Here is a 25,759-nt window from a genome sequence, read left to right on the forward strand (position 1 = left end):
GAATGGCAATTCTTGAAACTTCTCAGAATCTTCACCCATATGCTCTGCATTCCTTTAGTTCCTAGAGGAAGAATTATCACTCCTCCTTAAAATTACTATTATCCTTTCTCTCCCTCCCAGCTAATTCTAGCAGTCATTCCCACTTTTAAACTTCGTCAATCCCTACATCTTTGCTGATTATTTAAATTCACTTAGGTTTTCCAAGTAATAAAAATGATGATAATGACAAAGCTAATGATAACAATCATAAACATTCCATTGATTATTCTACCTCACAAAATTATCCTTAGCTATTTCATTGCCAAAGACATTTAAGAAATATCTTTCTTCATATAATACCTCTGTGTTTTTACACATAAACCTTCTGCATAAATGATGTGTAGAAGAAATCTAAAAGAATAAACAAATTAAAGATTGAATGGGAGGAAAAAGGCATTTATCGAGACCTCCATTTGCTAAGCACAATGTCGAGTGAGCAAAGTCAACCTCTGCACTCATAGAGATGACATAATGTAAAGATGGTTGATACAGAAGAATAATAAAAGGAGAGACATTTTGGTTTGGAAATTTGTAGGGATGTAAATTTTTTCCACAAATGGAATACATTGATTTCTTTATCATAGAAATGGCAGCTAGTAGAATGGAATTGGGAAAACTCACATTCTTGAATTGAAGTCTCTTCTCAGACACTTATTTTCTATATGACTTTTGGCAAGTCTTTTTATCTTTCTTGCCTCAATTTCCTTATTTGTGAAATAATCTGGTATAAGAAATGGCAAATCACTCTGGTATATTTTTCAAGAAAACCCCAAATGAGATCATGAAGAGTCAAACAGAACTGAAATAATTGAACAACAAATATAAGTGGGAATATTCATAAAAATCGTATTTTTACAGGTAGAAGATTCCTTAGAAGTCATAGCATTCGACTCTCATTTTATGGATGAATGTGAGTCCAAAGAATTTGAGGTAAAATTTGAAATAATATCTACTTCATTCCAAGGTTATCCCTCTATTAATTTGCATATGGTTCTAGAACAAAGAAATCAATGTGGGGAACACAGCAGAGGTATGTCCAATAGAGGTTGGTGTAAAGTTGTAGGAAAAGTTAAGTGAACATATAGGTAGAGCACTGGTCTGATAAGTTTCTTTCTGTTTCTCTGTCTCTGTGTCTCTCTCTCTCTCTCTCACACACACTCTCTCTCTCTCTCTCTCTCTCTGTCTCTCTCTCTCTCTCTCTCTCACACACACACACACACACACACACACACACACACACACACAGATTTTACCAGTCAAAGCCACATGGTACCAGGATGCAAGTTCTGGAGAAAATATCAAAAACAAAATTTTCAGTGAGGCCGAAGAATAAATCAGAAGGACACAGTATTATGGAACCTTTAAAAAGAGAGTATCAAGATGAAAAGGATGAACAATGACTTGTAATATAACAGAAGTAAAGAGAATGGGGAACAACAAATGGCCATGATGATATTTCAAATAGGGATTTTAGTAGAATTAGAAGTAAGATTAGAAAGAAGGGTGGGTAGGGAAACAAAGTTTCAGTTATCCCATCTCGAAATGGTAGCAATTATTCATATATGATCTCAGATCACTTTCCTGCTTAATGAGCCTCTCCCTGTACCAGAGTGTCGTGTTTTTGTTTTGTTTTGTTTTTTGAGAAGGATCAATGTTTTAGTGAAGGTCTATGAGTGTGCGTCCCTGTGTGTGTGTGTGTGTGTGTGTGTGTGTGTGTGTGTGTGTGTGAATGCATTTCTATGTGTGTGTATGAATAAGAAAAAGAGAGAAAGAGAGAAAGAAAAAGATAGAAGGAGAGGGAGAGGAAGAGAGAGAGGGAGAGGGAGGGGGAGAAGGAGAGAGAACAGCACGTTTCTTTGTGAGAGAGGACGGACAGAAATGCAGGGAAGAACAGAGTCAGAGAGAGAAACATAGGGACAGAGGGACAAAAATGGAAACATATAGGCAGGCTGGGACAGAGGCAATTAGAGACACATAAAGATATTGAGAGACAGAGAGAGGGAAAAGGGGAGGGATGAATAAACAGGTACAATTCTGGAGAAGCTGTAAGATAATGTGATCAAGGGCAAATATGGAAAGATTAACTTAGACATGAATCAGCTAACTTTTAAGACAGGAGGGAAGGAAGAGTGATAAGAGAGATCAGTCTTTTTTTTTTTTTTTCTTTAAGTTTGAATGTGAAAGAAGGAAATTGATGGAATTGACATGAAATGACATCAATTTTCTTGGAGAAAAAAGAAGTAACAAAAATTACAAAGTCAAGAAACGGGATCAGGAGTCTTGGTGGTTCTTTTAGGGATTCCAGTAAGAAAATACATGGTAAAAAGAAGTAGGGCAAGGGTATTGTTCCTTTGAGTCTATATCATCCACATAGACACAGACACAGTCGTAGACACAGGAGACAGACACACAAAGGAGAGTTCCTTTGTCTTTTAATTTATTTTTTTACTACTATGTGAAACAAGTTTGCAAGTTCAGGAGAATGAGCCCCAGTAATCTGTGAGTCAATGTTCAGCTTGAGTTTTGCTTTGAGAGCACTAATGCCCTAAGAAGCAAAGAATGACTTTTCTGATCCTAATTCAGAAGAATTTATCTAACAACTATATCACCTGTTTACATGAAGTTGATGGGACTGTGGTTGTACAGAAACTGAGTTAGGTTTTCAAACAATTCTGACAGAAAGAAATAAAGGAGTATAGATATATACCCTGGAGGTTTTGGAGAAAATGTTTATATGTTTGTTCTTATGTCCTTAAAGTCAATATATGTTTGTATAAGTTACTCAGTGTTGTGGGGTTGAACAGAACTTGGGCATAGTAAGAGATAATCTTATCAGTGTGTGTGTGTGTGGGGGTGTGAACAAAGCTGATGGAAATTTGAGCCAATGACTATAAAAGGACATCTCCATGAATGGATATGTAGCTGTTCTGATTCTTAGAGAGTGAGTCAGAATATATAGGTTACATGTATGTTGCCTAACTGATCAAAAAACATTTGAAAAAAAATGTGATTGGGTAATTATCATACTTGGTGCTAGAGAAATAAACAAATAAATGACCCACAGTCCCTGCTATCAAAAAGCTTATATCACCAGAGAAAACAAGCTGTACATACATTAGGAAATTTTGCATGCATATAGCAAGTAAAGTCAGTTTTGTTGTTATGAGGTCATTTTAGCTTTTTTAACTCTTTGTGACACAACTTGAGGATTTTTTTGGCAAAGCTATTGGAAGCCAGTGGTTTGACATTAATGTCTTTAAGTTGTTTTACAGATGAAGGAAACTGAGGTAAACAGATTTAGGTGACTTAGCCAGGGTCATACAATTTGTAAAGAGTCTAAATGTAGATATGAACATACACACACACACACACACACACACACACACACACAAGTTCTGAAGAAATCTAAAGTACTAAGATGGTGAGTTGCAAGGGGAACTATTTTTAGGCTTCAGAGCAAATAGGCCATATCAGAAGAAACTCCAAATTTTCAGGGCTGCTGCCTCTGTGTAATGATTTGTCTTGACACTAATAGCATGTCTTGGAGGATTAGGGTGGGGGCAAAGAGGAATTAGAAATGATGTGCTCATTTCAGTATTTGGTAATGAACCTCTTTTTGTTCTAAAGTATACTTACAAATATTTTTTTTCCTAGTAAATGATGTACATGATGTCTCAGATAAGTGATAGAATGTTATCTATGAGGAAGCATAAGTAGTCCAGTTTTCATCAAGTAGAAATGTTCATGAATGGCATTGATGGGTTATAATTCTAGGGAGTTCCACTACAATTGAGACTCAATTGAGAAGCCTATATTTGCAAAATTGAAGAGCTTTTACTATCATAAAAGTCATAGTAATAGGATCAATATGCATCCCAAGGAATACTAAACTTTGTGAGTATCCATGAAAATGTCCTCTAATATTACTCACTTCCATAAATATGTAAATGCTTTCTTCTCTATTTTCTCCACATCTGATTCAGCCTCTTTTTGGTTCCAAAACTTTCCCTTTTTTGTCCCATTAATTAATGTTTCTCTCCAGTTTAGAAATCTCCCCAGTGAAAGTGTTTTTAAACTCTTTTTAATTCAATTTTTCTTTATTGTTCCATCACCCCAGTTTCTTTTCTTAGTCTCTTCTTTGACTTATGAAATAATTATTCAGATGAACTTCATTATCAATTTCAACTTTTAAAAACAAAATGATGTTTCAGCTAATCATGGGATCATTTCTAGAGATCAATCAACAAGAAAAATATTTACAATAAAAATCAAAAGAGAAAAAATCAAATAAATACAAAAGGTTAAAAACACAAGATTGTGAGGATGGCACTAGTAGTTTAGGGGATTACAAAATGATTTCAGATCAAAGGTTATGTTTAATCCACCTCTTCAATTAACCAGTGGTTTTTGTGAAATAAAGATGAAGACGGAGTATTTTCTAGGTATAGAAACATATGCAGTGAAGAGGCAGGAAGTTGAGAAATTTAGTGTTTCCATCAAGAAAAAGAAATGTCTTGTTTGATTAGGTCATAAAGTGTGAAAGGAGTAATCCGCAATGAGTCTGAAAAGATAGGTTGAGACAAGTATGTTAAGGAATTTGAAAACTAAACAGAGACATTTATGTTTGATTTTTTTTAAAGAACAGGTCTCCTTATCTCACTCTGGCTGGAAGTATATAAAGTTGTTGGAACACATATAAACATGTTTTATACTTGCCTGATTGGGGTCTAGAATGGTGAAAAACCCAAGTAGAACATCATCCCTAGCAAAATCCAATGAATTGGTATATATGCCACAAATAGGAATGGCAAGTTGTGATTTGTAAGAGTTGTAGCAAAGCAATTATTCTCCTTTCATGCAGTTATTGATCCTCCTATGTTTTGTATATATATATGTGTGAGTCCATCTTTAAAGCTAAGATAAAAACCTGAAACCACAGTGGATCAGTATATAAGTAAGAATATTCCTCAGACAGAAAGGTTTTTTATCCTCTGTGGGTTTTTGGCCTTGGGGAGATGGAAAAGATATTTAACACAAGATAGCAGTCATTTGTACATGATCAATTTAAAATTGCATTTAAAGTAATGTAATAACACTTTGTTTAAATATTGCATCTCTTTCAATTAAAATTAATTTTTAAATGTTTTTGTTTCATATCAATATATTTTCTAGAAAAACTTTTTCCTTAAAGTCAAACTCAATTCCCCATGAACCCCATCTTGTAACAAAGAAAAATAGTTAAGAAAAACATTGGGTAACAATATGGTAAACACATAAATAGATGCAATATTTTATACCTCTGGCCTTTCCCATCTCTACCTAGAAGAGATAATTTTTTTTTACTATTTATTTTCTGGAATCAGACATGGTGTTGAGTCAGAGTTTGACTTCCTTTTAGTGTTTTTTTTTTTAATATATACTTATTATATCTTCTTTACTGTATATATTGCTGTCATTTTATTTTATTAACTTTTTGTTCATAAAGTTTTCTCATGACATTCTAAATCCTTCATGTTGTTTGTGCCTTCTTTATTATTAGTGTTAGTTGTCTTCTTTATCAAATCCTTCCTTTCATTTTGTTCTTTTTTTTTTTTTTGTCCTCATTGTGCTACCCCAATCAAAAGCCTTCATATATTTTCCTGGAAAATGAAAGTTTTACCATTTTCTGGAGTATTTTGATGATTATGCTATTTGTTTATTTCCCTTGTACATAGATATATAGGAAAATTCTAACTTTATCTTTTGAAAAACATTTAATCTCAGATATGTTCTGAGGTTTGGCAAGGGTGAGATCTTTTCTCTTAAGAGGTTTATGTCAGATTCTTCCATTCATGTGCATACAGGTTATGCCCAGAAATGGAATGCATTCTTCTCATTTTCCACGACTTAAGATTTTTTAAAAAATAGATGAAAAGAATATTTTCTATAAATATGAAATTCTTATTTTTGATCATCTATAATAGAAAAGTCAAGTGGATTATCAGAAAAAAATTAAGAAGAAAATTGAACTCAAATGCAAATTTTGTTCTAGTTTATAGGGATCAATCATGTTTATTCAAGACAATAAAGGTTTTCTTGATTATTAAGAAGTATAAATTATGAAAATTGGAAAGATGTTTGTATACCTATCTGTACACCACTAAACCTACTGGTTTTCTGAGAATAAGAGCTAATGTTTATAAATCTTTAAGGTTTGCCAAACATTTTACATAAATTATTTTATTTTTATTTTAGTGTCACAACAGTGCTGTGATATGTATAGGGCCTGGACTTTGGAGAAGTATACTTGAAACAAGGTTACCTACAACAAGCTGTTAACTCAATGAGATAATCATTCTATAGTTCACATATATTTAGTACTTAGCATGGTAATGTAATGATTCTCTAGTTCACACATATTCAATGTGCTGTAATGATGTAATTGTAATAGGGTATTTAAGGGCTGAGAGGACTAGAAATGAGACATTCCATCCTTGACCATCTTCTTGGTGGCTCTCCTGCCTCCTGCACTCCTCCACTAAGAGTCAGAGTGTGACAGACACAGACTGTGAAGGAGACAGATTGTGAAGGATACAATAAATGACTTTAGAATCTATTCCTGACTATCCTCATGGTGTCTATCCTGCTGAGACCAAGGCCAGTCCGTAGGTCCCCCAGAAAGCTAGCCTGCACACTACAGTGATGTAGATACTATCAATCAAAAGTATTTTTTAATTCCATAGTATGCCTCAGGAGCTGTGCAAACCTTTGAGTAAACAAAGAAAAAGTGAACCAGCACAGTGTCCAAGGAGGAATGTCAATTCAGATCTAGAAGTACTGTCAAACTTTCTGATTTTGGAGATGAAGATACTGAAGCCTAGTGAGGTTAAGGGATTGTCCAAGTCACCCAAGCCCTATGGAAAAAAGCAGGATTTGAATTATATCCTCCAACCACAAGCCAATGCACAACTATAGCATTCCTTCTAACTGGAGAAAAGTTTAAATATAAGAAGTAACTTGGGAGGCAGTGTTAGTGTTTGTCCTTTGTTTATGAAGAGGACCATTGACATCACAATGATATATTTATTCATGAGTGAATAGGATTTAAGATGCGCAGAGTTGCACAGAGCTCTCAGCCTCACTCTTTCTTCCAGAGTTATCAAAAAGCCCAATGATAAAATAAAACTCAAGACTGGAGATGGACTGGGATATAGTAGATGACCTTGGCATCTTCTATGTCTGACCAAGCTCTAGTTTATCTACAACATCAACCATGTTTATAATCACTGGAATAAATTGTTCTCATCTACCCATTCCATCAAGGAAAATCTTTACATTCTGCTCAGTAGCAATGGGCTATCAAGTCATGTAGAATGTAATGCTTCCAGCTTTGTTGTTAAGAAAATCAATAATTTTACAAGTAAATGGGAACAATGGTGTCAACTCTAAACATGGGAGATATCACTGAGAAGAAATTTTACAGGTATTACCATTGTCATTTTACTTATGAGAAAAATGGGACTCAGAGAAGCTAAATAGTTAGCTATGATTATTCAATTAGCCAAAATTGATTGTTGAATTTGAACCCATCTTCTTGATGTTGCATCGGGAACCTGAAGTCAAATATAGAAGCCAGAAGGGACATTGGAGTTTAACATCTATCTCCTGACAAAGAGGAACAAAGAGTCTGAATAATATTTTTCAAGGTCACACAGAGACCAAGTCACAAAGTTCCCAGTAGAACCCAAGTTTTCTGCCTCCACAATTGTATTCTTTTCTGTATTTGCATCTCTACTGAGTATCTTCTTATGGAAGATCTTGTGCTAGACAGGATCTGATGGCATGATGAAGAATATAAAACAATAGAAAGAGCAAATGTCCCCAGTAAGAACACAATCCTGTTGGGAGACTCAATTCAAAACTAAAAGAAATTTATGGCAAATTACACGAGTTGATGTTTGAGGAATAATAGATGTCTGGTCCTTAAGAAGGATACAGGAGATATGCAGTGGAAGGAAAAAAAATATTATGGGCTTCAGTGGTTAGGGAAGTCTCAAAAGGGAAGTAAAGGTAAAAATGAGCAAGAGGGTAAATTCTTAAATATAGATAGAATAGAAAAGGATAATAACTATGCAAAAATGACAAAAAGAGAACTTCTAAAGAGTAACCAGACATGAAATTTGCAGAAATAACAGAAACTTTATTGACCATAAAATCAAAATTAATGAAGTGGCAAAAAGCATATTGCTCATGAAAGAAAGGATATTTCAAATCAAGTGACTTAAACCCTACATAACTATGCTGAAATGAGAGAAGATGTAATCTATAAAGAGAGTGAAAAGCTAAGCTTTACTAGTAAAATATCAGAAGACTGTTAACCCTGGGGAAATTCTAGGATTTATTGCGAGAAGAAACCCATGAATGTTATATTTCTTCTTCTTCTTCTTCTTCTTCTTCTTCTTCTTCTTCTTCTTCTTCTTCTTCTTCTTCTTCTTCTTCTTCTTCTTCTTCTTCTTCTTCTTCTTCTTCTTCTTCTTCTTCTTCTTCTTCTTCTTCTTTTCTTCTTCTTCTTCTTCTTCTTCTTCTTCTTCTTCTTCTTTTCTTCTTCTTCTTCTTCTTCTTTTCTTCTTCTTCTTCTTCTTTTCTTCTTCTTCTTCTTCTTCTTTTCTTCTTCTTCTTCTTCTTCTTTTCTTCTTCTTCTTCTTCTTCTTCTTCTTCTTCTTCTTCTTCTTCTTCTTCTTCTTCTTCTTCCTCCTTCTTCTTTGTTCTGCATGTTCTCCATGTTCTTGTTCTAGTTCTTTGTCTTCTTGTATAAGCTAATACCTTATACATTTTCTTCTTATATACCTTATACATTTTCTTCTTATATTTATTTTTCTCCTTTTGATTGCAGATGTGATTGAACTGCTTTTAGTTGTTTTATAAAATCATACATGTAGAATTGAATGAGACCTTAGAAGACTCTAGTACAAAAAGGTCATTTTGAAGACTTTCAGTTCAATTTATTAAGCACCTATTCTGTGATAGATACTATGCTAAGCACGGACAATACAAATAAGAAAAAGAGAATCTGTCCACAAGGAGCTTACAATATGATGAAAGAAGTCAAGATCCAAAAGGAAACTGAAAAGTAAGTTTGTGGACTACAGAGAAATGGAGCGATTTCATTTCTAAGAATCAAAGTTACACAGAGCTGCTGATGGAAAATAGAGCTGATGAAGAAACTGAGGTCAAAAGAATTTATACAAAGGTCCTAGACTTAATAAATAGAAGAAATGAGGATCTTTCCATTACCTTTTTCATGAGCTTTGGTTGTACTTTGCCAACAAGATAGATAGACAGAGAGACATATAGATAGAAACAGTGATGTGTGTGTGTATGTGTGTGTGTGTGTGTGTGTGTGTGTGTGTGTGTGTGTGTGTGTGTAATCCAAAGATTTGCTAAATTGTTTGATTTTCTTTAAATATTGATCAATTTATGTCAGTCATACAGCCCTATTTTTTCTTTGGATAAGGGAAAGCTGCTCTGATATGAGCACCCAATACTTTAATCCTAAGAAAAGAGAATACTGAATTCTTTATTGCTCATAATGAATTTTCACGGTACCATGGTCATTTGGCCACAAAGGGGAAAATCAAAGAGGCCCTTTTGGCCAATGATTCTCCACCTCATTATCTAAATAGTGGATAGTTCATTTAGAAGCAAAGACTCTCTCAAGAAACATCAGGAAATGAAGCTACAAGAATGTTTTTTTTTTCCTCTTTTCCATTTTTTCCTCATTGCCAATGTCTGTGTGTGCATGAACCTTGTGTGTGTATGTGTGTGTGTGTGTGTGTGTGTGTGTGTGTGTGTGTGTGTGTTGTGAAAAGAGAGACAGAAAGATATACAGAAGACATAAAAACAGAAGATAGACAGAAAACATAAAAAAGACAGAACCAGACAGACAAAGAGGGACAGAGAAAAATGAGACAAAGACACAAAGAGAGAGAGACAGAGACAAAGAAAACCAGAGACACAGAGAGAAATAGAGACAAAGAGAGAGAAGAGAGAAAAAGATGGGAGAAGGAAGGAGAAGAAAGGAAGTTAAAGGGGATGCAGTGAAGGGCAAGAGAGGATGATAGAGTAGGGTGGGAGAAGAGAAGAGATTGAAGGTGGAAGAGAGGCAAGGAGAGCGTCTTAGACCCTTGAGGGGTATCTTGGATGCCTTTCCTCAACAAAATATTGTACTGCAATGCTGCCTTGATGAAAAGATTTATTTACTATCCTGAAATGAAAATCAAGCAAAATCAGTATCATCTTACATTTCTGCATCCACATACTTCACGGTCTCAAAATGGAAAACTTTCATTTGCAATTCAACCAGAGAAGTTGCTGACAAACACATGACTTCTCTGGCAGAGATTGAATTGGGACACAGGGAAATCAGATAAGGTAAAGCCCTGTAAGGGATTACTATAATTTTAATACATCATATTACTGTAAAACAAGGCTAGATTTGTAGTTGGTGAAAATGTCAATTGCAGGATAAGGTAAATGCTTTTATTTTGTTCTTTCTCCCTCAGTGTTCTCTTGTACCAGAAGTCATTCTTAGTATTATCTTGAGCTATATTAGGAAAAAATAATTTCATTGTGTTCCGTTGTGAAAAAGAAAATGACAATGGGCCTTTCAGTTTTAATATTCTGTGTTCAAGGTCATGGGAGAATGAGAAGAAAAGGGGAGCAAGGAAAGAGAAGGGGAAATAAAGGGAGAGTGCTGAGAGAATCAGAACAAGACAGAGACAGGGACAAAGAGAAACAGACAGAGATACAGACACAGAAAAACATAGAGAAACAGACACAGAAAAAAAAACAGAGACAGACAGAGGCAAAGAGACACACGCAGAGACAGAGAGACAAGAGAAATAGAAAAAGAGACAGAAAAAGAGAGAAAGAGAGAGAGAGAAAGACAGAAAGAGATAGAGAGAAAAGAGTAGAGATACAGAGAGACAGAAATGGAGACACAGAGAAAGACAAAGACAGGGATAGGGACACAAAGAGACAGAAAGACAGGAAGATAAAGATAAAGATAGAGAGACAAAAACAAAGACAGTGACAGAAACAGAGACAGACAGACAGACAGACAGCAAGAGAGAGAGAGATTCAGAAAAATAGAGTAAATGAAATGGTTTATAATCAGCTCAGATAGCTATTATATATGATATTCTAAGTAAATCTCTGTGCCTTAGGCAACTTTCTGGACGTTTTCTACTGAGTTATACTTGGATTTCCATCTGCATTGGTAGAAAGATGTATCACCTGAATCTCCTACATTAATCATTTTCTTCCTATACATGCCTCTATCTACTTATCTATCTGTTTATCTTTCTATCTATTTATAATTGGAAACATGTACATATCTAAACACATGTCATAGACCTACACTTACTTAGCATGGCATGATAAATCAAGAGAAGATCATCTCTGTATCAAGAAAACTTTGGTTTAAATCCTGCATCAGAACCTATCTGTTTTTTGATCCCGTGGAAGAAGCTTGTATTCTCAATGTCCTGAGAGGTCTTTAAGATGAGAAGTGGCAGAACAGGTAATGATCTGTATCAGAAGAAGGGATTTCTCTTGTAAGAGCTCCATTTACCATGAAAATCATAGGTTCAGTCAATCTATCTGTCTATCTATCTATCTAAGAGCATGTATGTCTATATATTATATACATATACATACATAGATGTGACTATACATACATGCATCAGGATACATATACTCTGTGTGGTCTGTGTGTATACACGTGATGCATCTTGCTTATTGATTATTATTATCAGTTCAAAAATTAATATGTATATGATTGGGTTAGTCTCAGCAAGTAGAAAACAATTAGCATTACCCTGGAAGAATGTGAGGAAAGTCTTGCCACAAGATCTGGTTGGTTGGTCACTTTTACAGATGGCAGTTGTGGAAAAAAAGGCCTTAGGCAATACAATCATACAAGGAACATATGGGGAGACATTTATGAGATCCTTTGGGAGGTATTTTTGTTACCCAGATGGCTGCCAAAATTTCTGATCCCTGAACTCGGTGGAAATTAGATTGGGAGATCTAATCAGATTAGTATGAATGATGTGGTGGGAACTTCCAAAGGTTCCACCTCTCTGGTTCATGGTCCTCTAATGAATGACATGAGCATGCTGGGATGTCTTCCTAAGTGTTTAAAATCATTGAAAACCTATCCTATTCCACCCCACATTGCATCCATTATTAGTGGTTGATTAATACATGTGAATGTAAATGCATATTTGGTTCATAGAGTAATAATTAAAATAATACATTCTTTTAAATCCAATTTTTACAGAATAATATATTTACCAGAGTTCAAATACAGTGCTTCACTGTGTTGGTGGAACAAAATGGCATCACCATAAACCAAAGCAAAGGAATTAAGCAGACTTGAATTTTACATATTAATTATTTTCTTTAAATGTTTGGAAAATATAAATTAGACTCTCAGTTTAGAAATAGGTCATTTGTTTTTTGATATTAATAAATAAATGTAGTACTATGAAATCAGGACCTGATCGGAACCTAAAGAATCCTAGTCCAAATGCCTTGGGTCTGTCATTCATTACATGTAGAGCTAAAGCTAATTCATTTCTCTGGGTTTCTCTTCTTCATTGATAAATGAGGAGGTGGTCCAGGGTGACTCTAAGATCTTTTCCAGTCAAGACTAGGAAGATTAAGAAAGGAAATGGAGAGAAAAGAAAGAGCAAGAGACAGAGATAGAGATAGACATATAGAGACAGTAAACAGACAGACGAGACAGAAAACAGGAAGACAGAGATGGAGAGAAACAGAGAAAGAGGCAGAGTGACAGAGAGATAGAGATATAGAGAGAGGACAAAGACATAAAGATAGGCAGAGAAAGAGAGACAAAGGAAAGGCTTGAGGAAGAAAAGAAAATAAACATAACAGAGCTGAGATAACTCAGAAGAGCTTTGTGAGGTTATGTAATATAGCACCCTCACTTTTCAGATGAGCAAACTGAGGTATAAAGAATTCCAGTGTCTTGCTCAAGGTCACATAGGTAGAAAGTGACCAAGTCAAAACTCTGGAACCCAATTCTCTTTCAACAATCCTATACTGCTTGATTACAATATCTCAATTTCTATTTGAATTAAAGTGTAAATTCTTTCCTTCTTTATCTAAATGCAGACTATTCTTATATGGTTCAGTGTGAGGATAAGAAAACTCAGAATTATTTTTTCCAAGTATTATTCAAATTTATTTTTTTCTTTTTTATTTCCGTTGACAAGAATATATTCTTTCTCCCTCATTACATGTACACAATCATAAAACAAAAACAAAAACAAAAACAAAAAACTTCATAACATATATCTAGCAAAGCAAATTGAAGACTCATTTTAGCCATATGGAAAAAACAAACAAACAAAAAGCAAAGCAGGGAATACACTACTTTTTAGTCTTCTGGAATAGTTGTTTGTCTTTGCATTTTTCAGAATTCTTATGTCTTTCAAAAATTATGTTACTAGTAACATTCTGATTCTGCTCATTTCACCCATTATAAATTAAAAATATTTAACTTGATTTTTTATATTTTGTTTTATTCTAATTATATAAACACACTATCTATATATATACATATATATTTGCATAAATATATATATATCTATATACATATATATCTATATCTATCTATATACATATATATGCATACACACACACACACACACACACACACACACACATATATATATATATATATATATATATATATATATATATATATATAACTTGGCTTCCCTCTCTTCTCTCTCCTCCTGAAATGGTAAGCAATTTGATATAGGTTACACATGGGCAATTATGTAAAATATTTTCAGATTAGTCATTTTGTGGAAGAAAAGAAGGAAGGAGGGAGGGAGGAAGGGAAGGGGGATAGAGAGAGAGAGAGAGAGAGAGAGAGAGAGAGAGAGAGAGAGAGAGAGAGAGAGAGAGAGAGAGAGAGAGAGAGAGAGATATGGAGGAAGGGAGGGAGAAGGAAGGAAGAAAGGAAAAAAAGAAAAAGAAAGAGAGAGAAGGAAAGAAAGAAAGGAAGAAGAAAGGAAAGAGAGAAGGAGGGAGAGAAATGAAGGAAGAGAAAATGAAAAAAGAAAGAAATTGAAAAAAGGTATTGATCTATTGTCAGATATCAGATGCTTTTTTCTCTGGAGACATATAATATTTTTCATCAAAAATCCTTTAAATTTTCTTGCTTCGTAGTATTGGTTGTATTGATGAGAAAGTAATCCATAGTTTCACATCATATAAAAGTGTTACTCTGAAAAATTTTATCCTGGTTCTGCTCAATTCACTATATATCAGTTCGTATAAGTCTTTCCAGGTTTTCCTAAAATCACCCTGCTCATCATTTCTTAAAGGACAATAGTATTCTATTATGATCATATACCACATTTTGTTCAACTATATTCCCCAATTGATGGGCATACCTTCAATTTCCAATTCTTGGGCACCACAAAAAGAGGTGCTATAAATGCCCTTTTACAAATTGGTCCTTTTTTCTTTAAAAATGTCTTTAGTATACAGACTCAGTAATGATATTACCTGATCAACGGGTAAGCATAGTTTTATAGCTTTGGGGACATAATTCCAAATTGCTTTCCTGAATAATTCAATCAATTCACAGTTCCACCAATAATGTGTTAGTATTGCAATTTTCCTACATAATCTCTAGCATTCATCCTTTTCCTTTTCTGTCATATTAGCTAATCTTATAGGTATGAAGGGATATTTTAGAGTTATTTTCATTTAAATTTCTGTAATCAACAGTGGTTTAAATGAATTATTTCCTTTCAGTGAACTTTTGTACCTCCTTTTTCATTTGGCCAATTTTACTTTTTGAGATTTCATTTTTCTTTGGTGAAATTTTGCATATCTCTCCATTTTTTGTGCTTCCTTTACCAAGATGTTGACTCCTTTTTCATATAATCTTGCTTTACTCTCATTTCTTTTCTCAAATTTTCTTCTACTTAACTTATTTGATACCCTCATTTAAAAATATTTTATTTTATTTTCCCAATTATACGTAGGAATAATTTTCAAAATTCTTTTTATAGGATTTTGGGTTCATTTTTTCTTTTACTCTCCTTCCCCAAAATAGCAAGCAATTTAGTATAGGTTATGCACCTATAATTATGTTATACACATTTTACATTAGTTATGTTTTGAAAGAAGAATCAGAACAAATCAACCTTTAGAAAGATAAAAACATAAAAAAAGTTGAAAATGATATGCCTCAATTTACATTCAGATGTCATAGTTCTTTCTCTGCATGAGGACATTTTTCATTGAGTCTTTTGGAATTGTCTTGGATTACTGTATTATTGAGACAAATTAAGATCATCAAATTGATAATTACAAAATTTTGCTATTACTGTGTACAATGTTCTCCTGGTTCTGCTCATTTCACTTGACTTTATATACATTTTTCTTGGTTTTTCCGAAATCTTTCTGCTCCTTTTTTTTCTATAGCACAAAATCATTTCATCATAATGGAACTATATAAGGGCTATCACTATTTGTTCAAAAATTTCCCAATATATGGACATTCATTTAATTACTCATTCTTCACTACCATGAAAAAGAATTCCTATAAATGTTGTTGCTCTTGTTCAGTTATGATTGACCCTTTGTTACTCCATTTGAAATTTCCTTGTCAAAGATCCTAAAGAATTGCAATTATGTTCTCTATCTCATTTTACAGATGAGAAAACCTGAAGCAAACTGGGTTAAATGACTTGTCCAGGATCACATAGCAAATAATTGTTTGGGAAAAGATTTGAATGTAGGGAAAAAATTGTTCCTGACTTCAGATCCATCATTCTATTGACTTGGTCATCTAGCTGCAAAGAGAGAGAGAGAGAGAGAGAGAGAGAGAGAGAGAGAGAGAGAGAGAGAGAGAGAGAGAGAGAGAGAGAGAGAGAATTAGAGAAAGAGAGAGATGTAAATATATACAAATAAGTAATTTTTCTTTTTCTTTGATCTATTTGTGGTGGTCAGCAGTGTGCTGTGGTACAATAGTATCATGGCTGGGTTAAAATATATTTACATTAATTTAAACAGATTTTGTTAGGCTTCTCTTTATTGTCATTTCCCCAAGAGATGCGCACCCACTGGTTTCCAATTTATTTTTGCTAATATGAAAAAGAACTGTTATAAATTTACATACGTATACACACACACAAGCACACACACACACACACACATATATATATTTTATTTTTTTCATTTTCTTGGATATATTTGAGGTAAAGGTCTTGTGTCATTCTTAGGTCAATTTGTATTCACAAATTGATAACTTTGGGGACAGAGTTTCAAATTGTTTTCCTGAATTTCATGGCTTTTACCAGGAGTGCATTGATGTGCCTCTTTTCTTGTAGTCTCTTCAACAATTGTCAGTTTTCTTTTTGATATCTTTTCCACTGAGGGAAAAATGTAACCAAAGGAACAAACGTAATCAGGCCTGATGATATCCAAATTCATGCTGTACTGTATATAAGCCCCATAGGACAATAAATCTAGATCTTGAAGGGATCTTTAGAAGCTATTTAGTCTAATAACTTACTTCTACAAATGAAGAAACTCATGTCTGTGGAAATTAAGTGACTCACACAGAAAATAATCATGGGACCAAAATTCAAATCAGTAGCATAAGATTTCCATATCTAAATATCTTTTCATAGTACCACAGAGCAATGATCTCTAAGATCTCTTCTGATTTTGGGATTCTATTTCTTATTTTAATTTTCACTGAAGTTAGGATTGGTAAGTAAAGTCTAAGGCTTGTTAATAAAAATTTATATTCACTATGTACTTGCGCAGTAAAAAGAACCTAAATCTCTGATATGATTTCTTAACAAAATGGGGGGGGGACTAGACGGAACTCCATCTATTTTGAGTTTTTCATTCCGCAACCATATGCAAGAGCTAAGCCTTCTTGCACACAGATTCTCTAGTGCCTCAGATGAGCCTTGGGGAGATGAGCCAACAGCAGAGCTGGTTCAGAGATTCAAACACCTGTCTACTCGTAAAAGGGATGAACCCCCCATCTCATTTGCATAAGTCAGCAGATGGTAAAGACTTGTCTATGCTATCAACTTTGGCTGGGTTTCAACCAATTGCATGAAGTTAAAATGTTTAGCTTTTCTGAGCCAAACTTCCAATCTCTTCTCCTCCTGAATGCCAAGTTTACAGCATATCCTCATGGACATCAATAGATCAGTACATCTGCTCTTAAAATGTCCTACAAAACAAGTGTTAAGGTTGAACCAATCCCCCTACTGAGAACATTTTAATTTTGGGAAGGTGATGCTCTCTCCATTTTCTCTATTGTTAGCATCTCTTCATCACTAAAAACAAGTTCCCTTGGAGATAGATAGCATGAAATCTGGATTCTTGCACTACTTAATAAAAGAGATGTTATCTCCATGGACAAAACACTAAAAATCATTAATAAAATTAGGGAATTGGACTCAATAAAACTCCCAGGTATAGTGGATAGAGCACTAGCCTAAATCACGAAGAAATAAGTTGAAATCTCACCTAAAACACTTACTAGGTGTATAATCCTGATCTTGTCACTTAAGCTCTGTTTACCTCAATTTTGTCACATGTACTCAAGTATTTAGCACAGTAACTGGCACATAGTAAGAGTACTATAAAAATCTTAGCTAGTATTACTAGTAGTAGTATTTTTGTTATTGTTGTATCAGAAGTAGTTAGAATATAGTAGTATAGTAGAAGAAGAGACATGGTAGTTTATAGAAGTAGGAATAGTCAGAAGAGGATAAGAGTAGAAGAAAGAATTGTAGTGATGTGATGATGGTGGTGGTAATAGTATTAGTAGTATCAATAGCAGAAGCAGCAGTAATATCAATGTCCTACAAGGTCCTTTCTAATTCAAAATTTCTTATCCTACATGATCTTTTCAATTTCATTTGTGATTTAACAGAATTTGACTTATTCAAACAAATAAAACTGGGCCTCGGCAAATTTCTTACCTCATTTTTTCTTTGATTAATTTATCAATTAAAATTTTTCTTATTTTCTTTAAGGTAATAATAGGTTGTTTTTCCTCTTGGTGCATAGGGCCTTTAGTCTAATATGTCCTCTGAATAACCATTCTGCCACCATTCTGGAATTTTACCTTGTCTTCACAGAATTCTAGATTTTTATTGTCCAATTTCACAATCAACAATTAGTATTATTGTGTTCAATTCATCACTGAATAGATTAGTTTATTAAATAATTTAAGTTTAAGTGTTATTGATTTAAGGTAACATTTCTTACAGAATTTGGACAAGGAGTCTTAGTTTATCTTGGAGTGGGAAAGAAACCAAGAAAACATGTAATCGATTTCAATATCTTTTTTTTTACAGGAGATAAAAGGAGGATTACAGATTTTAAGAGATTTGTCCAAGAACACATAGATAATAGAGTAAGTGGAAAACTGGAGTGAGTATTTAGATTCCTATATTCAAAATCTAGTCTTCTTTCCATGAAACTAGCTGGCATCTCTGACAGCTTTACCATTTTAACCTATATCTTTTCATGCCCTTATGCAATCAAAAAAAGAATCTTGTCAACCCCATAGGAGATAATTATTAATACAACATATATTCACAGAATTTGATAACTTAAAGGAATTTTAGAAATTAGCATCCAATATCCTGTTTTCAGAGCTGAGCAAAACTTGAGACACATGATCTCCCACGGTAGGGAGAAGCAAGAAGTATGGCCCAAGTTTCAATGAATAACTATTTCCTGGGTAACTACTTCATGGTAACAATATACTAAACTCTGAGAGACATGTAAAGATTTAGGATATCTATTTTTTTATCTTTATGGTATGTACAATCAATATTTTTGATGTTTTTTAAAAAACTTTTTTATTTTTGGTACAACTTCAAATAAACACATGTAACATAAGAAGCTGTTTTCACTGGGAAAAATGGTTCATACATATTCTAAGTGAAGTAGATATCTTCAACGTAAAGAAGATCCAATTCACTTCCAGTTGATCAATGATGGACAGAAACAGCCACACCTAGAGAAGGAATACTGGGAAGTGAATGTAAACTGCACTACTGTTTATCTACCCAGGTTACTTATACCTTCAGAATCCAATTCTTACAGTGCAACAAGAAAATTGGATTTACACATATATATTGTATCCAGGTTATACTGAAACACATTTAATATGTATGGGATTGCCTGTCATGTAGGGGAAAGGGTGGAGGGAGAAGGGGGCGCATTTGGAAAAATGAATACAAAGAATAATGTTGTAAAAATACTCATGCATATGTACTGTCAAAATTATACTTATAAAATTAATTAATTAAAAAGTTTTAAAAAATGTTTCATAGTTCATTTATGGGTTTTGGCTTTGTAAAAGTATAAAACTGGATCTACTGTTTCTTCCTAAATAACTCATCTAGCTAGAGAAGGAAAGAAAGCACCTGATATGGTCATCCTTGCAATTTTGTTCTAAGTGAAAAATTTCAGGAGGTAAAATTTCTGTTCCTTTTCAAGAAGGTAGATTGTCCGCTCCTTTCCCTCACCCCCTCCCCTAGATGGCAGGTCATTCACTATATGTTAAATCCAACATATGTATATACACATACATACATGCATGTATATGTATGTATATATAATATACATATATATGTATATGTGTATGTATATATAATATACATATATATGTATATATATATATATGTATATGTATACAGTTATCTTGCTGCATAAGAAAAAATCTAGAAAGAAAAAACCTGAGAAGGAAAACAAAATTCAAGCAAATAACAGAAAGTGTGAAAATGCTATGTTGTGGTCCACACTCATTTCTCATGGTCTTCTCTCTGGGTGTAGTTGATTCTCTTCATTACTGAACAATTGGAACTGGTTTGAATCATCTCATTGTTAAAGAGAGCCATGTCCATCACAATTGATTATCATATAATCTTGTAGTTGCTGTGTATAATGATCTCCTATTTCTGCTCATTTCACTCAGCATTAGTTCATGTAAGTCTCTCCAGGCCTCTCTGAAATCATCCTACTGGTCATTTCTTACAGAACAATAATATTCTATAACATTCATATACCACAATTTATTCAGCCATTCTCCAATTGATGGGCATTCAGTTTCCAGTTTTTGCCACTACAAAAAGGGCTGCCACAAACATTTTTGTGCATGTGGGTCGCTTTCCCCTCCTTTAAGATCTCTTTGGCATTTAAGCCCAGTAGAAACACTGCTGGGTCACAAGATATGCACAGTTTGATAACTTTTTGAGCATAGTTCCAAATTGTTCTTCAGAATAGTTGGATTCGTTCACAGTACCAGCAACAATGTATCAGTGTCCCAGTTTTCCCACATCCCCTCCAACATTCATCATTATCTTTTCCTGTCATCTTAGCCAATCTGAGAAGTATGTAGTAGTATCCCAGAGTTGTCTTAATTTGCATTTCTCTGATCAATAGTGATTTGGCGCACCTTTTCATATGACTACAAATAGTTTCAATTTCTTTGCCTGAAAAGTGTCTATTCATACCCTTTGACCATTTATCATTTGGAGAATGACTTGATTTCTTATAAATTTGAGTCAATTCTCTATATATTTTAGAAATAAGACTTTATTAGTACCTTTGAATGTAAAATAAATGTTTTCCCAGTTTATTGTTTCCTTTCTTATCTTTTCTGAAATTGTTTTGTTTGAACAAAAGCCTTTTAACTTAATATAATCAAAATTATCTATTTGTGATCAATAATGATCTCTAATTCTTCTTTGGTCACAAATTCCTTCCTCCTCCACAAGTCTGAGAGGTAAACTATCCTATGTTCTTCTAATGTCTAGATCATGAACCCATTTTGACCTTATCTTGGCTTATGCTGTTAGGTGTGGGTCAATGCCTAGTTTCTGCCACACTAGTTTCCAATTTTCCTAGCAGTTTTTGTCAAATAGTAATTTCTTATCCCAAAATCTGGGGTCTGCATTTGTTAAACACTAGATTTCTATTTTTATTCACTATTTTGCCCTGTGAACGTAACCTATTCCATTGACCAACTACTCTATTTCTTAGCCAGTACCAAATGGTTTTGATGACCACTGCTTTATAATGTGGTTTGAGATCTGGTACAGCTAGGCCACCTTCATTTGATTTTTTTTTTTCATTAGTTCCCTTGAAATTCTTGATCTTTTGTTCTTCCAGATGAATTTTGTTGTTAATTTTTTATAGGTCAGTAAAATATTTTCTTGGTAGTTTGATTGTTATACTACTAAATAAATAGATTAGTTTAGGTAGTATTGTTATCTTTATTATATTTGTTAGACCTATGCAAGTGCACTTGATATTTTTCCAATTGTTTAGATCTGAATTTATTTGTGTGGAAAGTGTTTTGTAATTTTTTCTCATATAGTTCCTGAATTTCCCTTAGTAGAAAGATTCCCAAATATTTTATCCTATCAACCCTTATTTTAATGGGATTTCTTTTTGTATTTCTTGCTGTTGGATTTTATTTGTGATGTATAAAAAATGATTATTTATGTGGGTTTATTTTGTATTCTGCAACTTTGCTAAAGTTGTGGATTATTTCTAATAGCTTTTTAATTGATTCTCTGAGGTTCTCCAAGCATACCATCATTTCATTTGTAAAGAGGGATAATTTGGTTTCCTCATTACCTACTCTGATTCCTTTAATCTCTTTTTCTTCTCAACATTATCATTCTTCAGCTGTGATGTTCATAGAAACAATTTCAAGCATATATTTCTAATATCTATCTTCGCTAATCTATTCTTTACACAGTTGCCAAGCTAATTCTCCTAAAAGAGAGATTTGTGCTTCCCCTACTCAACCATCTTCAATAGCTCCCAATAGAATTTAGGATAAAATGCAAAATCAATCTGTCATTAATGTATTTTCCATCTGGTTTCAATATATCTTTCTGATCACACAATCTCTTTCGAGGTTAAAGGAGAACATAATAAAATGTTTTCCCAACAATGAATTCCTAAATATCAACATTACATTTTCCACTTCCATATCTTTGCACAGTAGTAGAATTTAATGTCCTTGTGGACCAAAATTGTTTCTTTGCTTTTGTCTTTGTATCTGTAGCACCTAACACAAGGCTGGGTATATAGTCACTTTTAAAGAATGTTTGTGATTTTTTATTGTACAATGACAATTCCAATTTGATTGGCTATCACCTAATTCTCTGGGTCACTAAATGGAGAAGCATAATCTTTGTTCTTTGACAGAGCAGATTGGATATATTTATGTCATTTCCTTTCCCCCTCCTCTTTGAGCAGCATTTCGGCATGGATAGTAACCATGAACACACCATCTGGTACAACCTGCACATGGGGATAGCTAAAGGCAAGGCAACCATTGTTATATGTGATACTCCTTCATTAGTCATGTGCATCTTCCCCATCTTTTCACCTGCCATTTCTCTGTAACCTTTCAGACTTTATATAAGTTTCGTTGGTTCTAGAGGACTGGCTACAGATCATCCCCAGAGTGACCTAGGCAGAATTTTCTACCTCTCTTGAGGGTGATCCAGTTACAATGAATTATGAATACTACATTTGCCCAGTATTACCACTTCCAATGTGTGTGACAACTGATGCAGGCAATTGTACAGACAGCTGCCAAATGTGCATTAACATAACTGGAAAAGCTTCATTTCGGATGTGAGTCAGACAGCTATGCTAGGCAAAGCACCTTTCTTAGGTTGTATATAGACTTAAAATTAAGTTTTCATGTATATCATTCATGTGCAAATGATGCACTATCTTGGCACACCTTCCTTGGTTCCATCACATTAGAAATTAATTTCCTTCTTTATTAAGGCAAATGGATTTTGGAAAAAAAAATTCCCTTCCTCCTTTCCATTAAGAACCATAGATGGCCTTTCTATTGGGTGTCTGAGTTCAACCCATGGAAAGGCAATGTCTCAATTTTATGTTTTCTGCTTGTCTCACTGAATTTGATTCAGGTTTCATGACCCTCTTCTTTGTCCAGTGGAAAAAGATATCACAGAGTAAAACATTACATATCCTCAGATTAACAGTGCAGTAATAAATTTCCTTTAAGATATAACCTTCACAAAATCCCTGGATGAACCTTTCACAAAAGGTGGAAAGGATGTCTATATATGTGTTAATTCCCTGGCCCTTAATAGCACAGCATATGACTTCAATTTCATAAAGTCAAATCTTAAAGCTAAGTGATTTACCAAAAGCCACAGAAGGAGAGCATCATGTAACCAATATTCAAACTCTCTCCTTTGGCTGTCTTTTGACAAAAAGACATCTGTCTTTTGTAATTGCAATTATCCAGAATTCCACCAATTTTAATATTATTATGATTTCCATAATAGATAGAAAGTCAGCCAAACATTGAATAATGCCTGGGTTCAATTTTCTCCACTTCCACATACTATTTCAGAACACCTATGTAGTACAAGTAGATAGACTGCCTGGCCTGAATTGTCAGACGCATCCTAGTTGTGTGATCCTGGGCAAGTCTCTTAACCGTGTATGCCTCAGTTTTCTCATACATAAAATTAAGAAAATGACAACGACTCCAGTATCTTTGCTAAGAAACCTACAAATGGGATCACAAAGAGACAGACAAGACTGAAAACAAAACTAAGAAACAACAGAAAATAGAATATGAAATGGGCATGTTAAATCAAGAACTATATATTTATGCAACATTTTAGCTACAAGTAATTTTAGAGATTTACTAATGTATCCCTTCATTCATTTATTCATAAACTTATTTATTTTTACTCATTATAAACTTATCCATTACCATTTGATTCATTCATCTGTTTATTATTTATTTATCCATCTACCTATCAATTCCTTTATTTATTTACTGGTTGATTCATTAATTTATTTTCAAGTGGTTTCCCTAATAGAAAATAACTTTTTTTGCATTCATAATGTCTTCTACATAATAAATATGTAATAAACTACTTGTAGATTTGAGTTGAATACGCTTGAATTAATGGAAGATTAGAATCTAAACCCGGTGTTTTTTGATTTATAATCTCATCTACTTTTCCAATATGAAACACTGGAAATTATTCAGGTTTTGTACTGATTCAAAGACATTTATTATAAATTATCATAAAATGATTGACCACTGATATGTTTTCCTATTTTTTGTTTCTTTCTCCTTAGAATATGGATGGAAAAAATAAAGAGTTAAATTGGCACTGGGCTCCAGTGAAATGTTGGTTTTACCATATTTGTGTACCAGATTATGTACTAGACAAATTCATAAAATTGATGTAATTAGGATCATTTGTATTTTTATTGAAGTAAGTTATTGATGATATAATCATGATTAGAAGCACTAGATAAGATGCTGTGAAAAAATGTATAATCAGTTTATAAAGTCACATAAATCAAAGAGGAAAGTGAATTATTCAATACAAGAAGGATTGAAATAAAGAAAGAATGTCATGAAGAAAAGAAAGTCATATTTCCAGATAGGAAACTATACTACTACAAATATTACTATTACTTCTATTGCTGCTGCTGCTGCTGCTGCTGTTGCTACTACTACTACTACTACTACTACTACTACTACAATAATAATACCAATAATAACAACATAAAAAAGATTGAAAGTGTCATATAATAGAGAATTTAAAATTACTAAAGTAAAAATATAAATTAAAGAGCTCTGCGAAGCCTTTTTCCAGGATAAATAAATAGATAAATGAAAAACAAGAAATATTTTACTTTTACCACCCAAGATGGGCTGGAAGATTTTCATTACAGATGTGACAAAAATGCTGATTTTTAAATTAATAAATTCAGGAAAGGGGAAAAATCCATGACACAAGGAAGTACTACATATTGTTGTTTTATTTTGGTAAATGGGTAAGTTACATGTAGGTCTCTAAGATTTTTTTTTTTTTTTTAATTAAAATGACTTGGTACTTCAAAATAAGATCATCAGTACTACTCCACACACCCATTCTATCACACTCTAGAGAATAGTGCAAGTGGCAATTTCATTCATACTTTCTAATCCTGATTATTTCTTTATTATAGGATTATCTTTTTGTCCTAAAATTGTCCTCCTCATAGTACTTTCCCAAGTGACTAAAGGTTTATTCTCTATGTATTTTAACATTTTGTAGCTAAAATGTATTGCTTGGCTGTTCATTGGTCATCCATTCAAATCAATTTTAGTCAACAAATCCTTAGTGTCTACTATAGGCCAGGTTTATATTCCATTAAAATAGGCTTTATTCTCAAGCAAGGGTAGTTAAATAGTGCAGGGGATAGAACGCTCAGCCTGAGGCTCAGGAAGGCTTGAGTTTAAATCCAGTTTTATTCATTTACTAGTTGTGTGACTTTAAACAATTCACTTAAGTTGTTCTTGTTAATTTCCTCAATGTTAAAATGAGAATAACACTTATCTTTTTTAATTAAAGCTTATTTACAATTTTTATTTACAATTTTACAATGTAATTTGTAACTTACAAAATTACAAAATTTTACAAAAAAATTTTTTTAAAATATATGCATGGGTAATTTTTCAGTATTAATCCTTGCAAAGTCTTCAATTCCAAATTATCTCCTACTTCCCCTAAATGGCAGGTAGTTCAATACATGTTAAATATGTTAAAATATATGTTAAATCCGATATATGTAT

Source organism: Sminthopsis crassicaudata, chromosome 1 (assembly GCF_048593235.1).
Source record: "Sminthopsis crassicaudata isolate SCR6 chromosome 1, ASM4859323v1, whole genome shotgun sequence".
NCBI classification, from domain to species: domain Eukaryota; kingdom Metazoa; phylum Chordata; class Mammalia; order Dasyuromorphia; family Dasyuridae; genus Sminthopsis; species Sminthopsis crassicaudata.